This window comes from Parambassis ranga, chromosome 21, assembly GCF_900634625.1.
Source record: "Parambassis ranga chromosome 21, fParRan2.1, whole genome shotgun sequence".
In the NCBI taxonomy this organism is placed as follows: Eukaryota; Metazoa; Chordata; class Actinopteri; family Ambassidae; genus Parambassis; species Parambassis ranga.
This window is the reverse complement of record NC_041041.1, coordinates 4,673,352-4,678,626: the sequence shown is the minus strand read 5'-3', so window position 1 is coordinate 4,678,626 and position 5,275 is coordinate 4,673,352. Positions and strand designations below refer to the sequence as shown.

At 42.2% G+C, this 5,275-nt stretch overlaps 1 non-coding gene across 1 annotated transcript; it reads right to left on the bottom strand.

The window, feature by feature from the left end:
* Window positions 1-1,686: 1,686 nt before the first annotated feature.
* Window positions 1,687-1,796, bottom strand: trnal-caa (transfer RNA leucine (anticodon CAA)). The gene is made up of 2 exons: window positions 1,759-1,796; window positions 1,687-1,732 (listed from the first exon to the last, which is right to left on the bottom strand). It is a non-coding gene; the product is annotated as a tRNA-Leu (tRNA).
* Window positions 1,797-5,275: the final 3,479 nt, after the last annotated feature.

Below are 5,275 nucleotides of genomic sequence, written 5' to 3'. Positions count from 1 at the left end.
CGCAAATGGACTTCCAGTCGGTCAGAGCGTTTATGTGTTGTATTGTTTTTTTTATGATATTCGTTTATTCTAATACATGACTGTCAAATTGATACATCATTACATCATTGATTGGTTGTCATAATCTGCTCTATTAGATAATCAGTAGTGGAGAAAAGAAGTACAAGATGTACAAGATTATATGTACTTGTTGATTACAGATTAGATTAAGTGCCTAATCTGGACTCATGCAAACATGTCTGAATGAAAGAAAGACATGATTTATTGTGCTTCCACGTACAGTTTGTGTGTGTCTAAAAGGCTAATCTTTATTTTCATCACATCACATTCTCATCCACACACAGTGCTTTATTGTAATTATCCAATATCAAACTGCGGTAACGGTTGTATAACTGAAACTCTGCTTCCTATCATCCATCTCTGCCAAGTGCACAGTGTCCCTCATCACCAGCACGTGGCTCCAATACCATTCAGGAAAAAAAAAACACACATGCACTCAGGCTGCTGACACACACACACACACACACAGATACACACACCTAAAGCACCACCTGTCTTCTAGCTCCAGTGTCTAGCTGAAGTCAATGTGTATGCAGTCAGTGTGAGTAAATAATGAGAGCAGTCAGCAGCAACACGTGAAGGCTCCTCCTGCTGGCCCTCACACATGCAGCAGGGAGGAGGAGGAAGTGGGGGGGGGGGGGGGCAGAGGAATGGATGTCATTGTTGCCATGGTGCTCGTGCCAGTCACTTACCCCTCCCCGATGCACACACATGCAGGCATGTTTGCTTCGCTTCAGAGGACATTCAATTTCCTCAAGTCATGAAGTAACCCTAATATTGACCTAGACCTAAGCTTCTCCTTCAGTATAAATGTCTAACCATTCATAATCATTACCATGAATAATTTACATTTGACATACAGCACACCTCAGCATACTTAATGATGTGTTTGGTGCTACATCTGGCAGTGCAGTTGTGGGTGAGCCAACAGAACAGCAGGGGGCTCAGGAAGCGACTTTGGGGTGTACCCATACTCACTGTGATGGTTCTACATGTTTGGCTGCACTACCGGCACGCCACTGTTGACCTTTAGCCCTGCATTTCCACACACCATCTTCCAGTACCCACCAGTCTATCAGACGCACCTCAATGGCAATTACAGAGGCTATCGAGGCCCTAGGGAACAAATACACGTGTGCTACTATATAAACAAAATAGGTCTCCTATTGCCAATACTGTATTTTGTTTCAACTTTGTCTGTTATTCTGTGGAATTAGTTCATCTCACTTCATGTGATCACACAACATCAGATGCGTCTTTTTTGCCATTGCTGTAACTTAAGTTAAATACAGGCACTGATGCTAAAATCGACAGATAGATGTGTTACCATTACCATGTTATCCATCCATCCATCCATCCATCCATCCATTTTCTTAACCTGCTTTGTCCTGTGCTGTAGGCACTGTGCTGTGCTCTATCACAGCCGTGATACATCATGTATGTTTCTATGTGTACCACAAGGTGGCAGTCTAAATTCTGGAGTTGGTGTGGAGCTGATTTAGACAAACCTGTTAAAGGCACAGGTGAAGTGTTTTGCCCAAGGACACACAACAATGACTTAGGGAGGAGTTGGGATCGAACCACCAACCTTCCGGTTATTGGACAACCCTGCTAACCCAAAAGTACTGTCAGAAGTGGGATTCGAACCCACGCCTCCATTCGGAGACCAGAAGTCCCGTTCACCGGAAGGTTTGTCACCTTGAGTCTGGCGCCTTAGACCGCTCGGCCATCCTGACAACTGACAACAAGAGTCTATTTCCCACTGTGTTGTGCCCAAGTGTTAATTGCTTACTTTGGTACTTAGCTTTGGTGATATACACACAAAATAACAAGGTGCAGACAGTATAAAAAGAATAGAATAAAATCAAATAAGATAAAGTAAGATAAACCCTACAGTGGACTAATAAAAATGGACAAACTTCTTCTCTGCTTCTCAGGCTTAGCCGACCACAAACATGCTGATAAATGTTTCAAATGTTCCGGCTGTACAGAGTCATCAGGCTGCCCGTAAAGGCTTGTACCCATAAAACACACTTGCATTTAATGTTGTCTGCTATCGATCAGCAGGGGCTGCTCACAGATTGATTCTCACCTTACACACACATGCAGACACAACCCCGCTGATTCTCGGAAAGTGTGTCACTTTATTAGAATGTAAAGACTGACTGTAGGTTTAGTTCCAGCTATGAGTCACTGCATGACTGTGAGCATCAGTAGAATTCACTCCTGACGACAATGTATATTTGATTCTATGTTGGTATTAATATTAATATTGGCAATACTTTGTGGTTTTTATTGACTGAGAGTCCACTGACAGCATGCAGCTTGAGTCAGACGTACTGACATTCATGTCTACTGTCAGCATTTAACCAAACAGAGAGTATCAGTCCTGTATCAGGTCCATGCTGGTGTTGAGCTCTCAGAGTCTGTGGATGAAGGTTTTTCAGGAAGAGTCCAGAGTGACACAGACGCCCTCAGAGAAGGACAAATCAGACTCTGGTCTGTGTGTGTGTGTGTGCAGTGTGGACAGCTTCTGGTTCTGGTTCTTCCTTCTGTGACCTCACAGTCTCTGGTGAGTAAGTTAAAGCTGCTGTCTGCTGAGAACCGTCTGATTTCTGTCCTTCTAACTGTAACATATAATATTCTGTACAGACAGACAGCATCAGGTTCAATTCAAACAGTCCACATGTTCATTTAAACATCAACAAGTCTCAACTCACATTTTTTGTCCTTTACAGCAGCTGCTGCTCAGACACACCCTGACAGACCAGCTCTGAGTCCAACAGCAGACACAGGAGGATGGACAAGACTCATCAGGGGGAGGGGTTCTTGTCACCTGTTTGGTTCCATTTTGTTTTCTTATAATCAAAAGAAAGAAAGCTCAGAAGAAACCATCAGCACTAATAAATGTAGTGACACCATCAGACATGAAGACGCTGTTAGAACCTGTCAATCACTGCAGCTAGCTTCAATATATTGTCCAGTTTTGCTATTTTCCTCTAAACACTTCAAAACTCTCGTGTGATCAGACTTAAGATAAATGTTATTTTTATACTATACTATAATAGTTTGTTATTAACGTTTCTGTGCTTTTTAAAATATAAACTTGTTCTACTGAAATGAAAATAAAACATTTCCCAACACTGTGGTGCACCACTAGTTGGGCCATGGTACTCGGGGGATGATGTCCAGCCCAGGCTGACCCATCTACAGAGCGGCGGCTGAGTGTGAACGACAAGCGAGTTTTTCTGATTGACCTTTGAATTGAGAAAGTGCAGGCTGCTGGTGACACATCACAGTTATCGCTTCCTCTGTGTGTCACCAATCAACACTGCCTCTCCTTCATTTCGGCCTAATGCCACAATGACAACACCTCTGTGCCTGGTGGTGATGTGAACTTTACAAAAGGCTGGAGGGTAAAAAAGAAAGAAGGAAAAACGTATTCATATACGACTGTGTGAGAAGATTAGATAATATCTCCACAGGATACATCTCTTAAGGTAACTGTGGACTTTTTTTTAGCCTGTAGTTAAAGGTACAGATGGAAATTTGTGTTCACAAAGGATGAACCTGGAAACATACAAGAGGTATAAAGAAAAAGAAAATGATTTATCTCCATCTGGAATCTAGTGTAGAGCTGTATTTTAGAAACAAGACGTTGAATTATATGATATTAATCTCCAGAGTTTGTTTGTTATGTTTTTTATTGGAGCTGTGTGTAAGGTTCATCAGCAGAGCCGTTGTTGTGTTTATGTGTTCACTTTTAGTGCTCATCCTAACAGGCTCCAAAGATTTGCTTATTGAAAGTGCAAATCATGCAGCTGGAGGGAGATTTCTTTTCAACAATATGCTTTCCTTGAAAGCTGCAGTGCATGATAAGATAATTTATTATAATGAAGAAAATTCAAGCCGCAAATACATCCTTTACACTTCTTATAGAATTTAAATGTTATCTTTGGCTTTTTATTTGAGCTATTTTCTCAAGAATCAGAACCGTCTGATGCACTTTACAGAAACCCAGAGCCTGCTCTTAAGAGCAACAGGAAAAACTCCCTTTACACAGGAAGAAACCTTGAGCAGGACCCGGCTCATAAGGGAGAACCTTCCTGCTGAAAGTCGGCCGGGTAGAAGGAGGAGAAGAAGAGGTAGACAGGACAGAGCAGATGAAGGAGAGAGAGAGAGAGAGAGAGAGAGAGAGAGAGAGAGAGGAACAAACATGAAGCAAACATACATTACAGACAATAAGCATTGGTATGGTCTGAGGCCGGACTGCAGCTCAGCATGGAGACAGGAAAGAGAGAAAAAAACCTGCTCAGTGGATCATGTTCGTGAACAGGTTTTTAAGCATCACTCAGAGAGGATGCTCCTGATCTTAGCGATATTACGGAGGTGAAAGAAGGCTTAGAGACATAAGGGATAAATGACATGTCCTGATCAAAGATAACGCAAAGGTCCCTTGCAGTCGTACTGGAGGCCAGCAACAACAACAACAACACTACTGGTTAAAGTTAAATCAGGGTAAGGGGTTAGGTAAAGATCATCTTAAAGGTAGGGTAGGAGATTTTGAAAACTCAGTGAGAGTCAGCCAGATTTCGAAAGTAAACACACGCCCCTTTCTCTTGGAGCTCACCCCGAAGCCACGCCTCCCAATCACATGGACGCGCATTACCTGAAGACGAGCTGCGGTCTGTGACTTCGGCCATCATGCATGTACCTCTCTGGTGCGCGCAGAGCAGGAAGACAACCAGCCAATACTCCGCGCAGGGTCCACCCGGAGGATTGGCTGATGTTTTTAGCATTTTATAGCTTCCACAGATTATTCATATTCTTCATTTTAATGTGAAACTGCCAAACTAATTGGCTGCTATCAGATTGTAAAGAGAAGTTACACTAATTTAACAAAAAGAGCATCAGAATGAAATCTCCTACCCTACCGTTAAAACACACAAATTCACAACATTAAACGGAAGAGCGCTCCTTGTTTTTGTTTTCAAGGACTAAACTATTGATTTATTTTCATGTATTCCTGGTGAGGAGGAGCTGGTGCTGTAGACTGGAGGCTGGACCCAAAAGATAAAATTCACAAACGTATTAAATTATGCATTTAAGCCAGGCCATTATCATAACTTCTTCAACAGTCCATGTTATCATTGTATTAAATTTGTACTACAGTGCATCATATACAGTGACATTCTGGGAAAGGATTACACAGAGA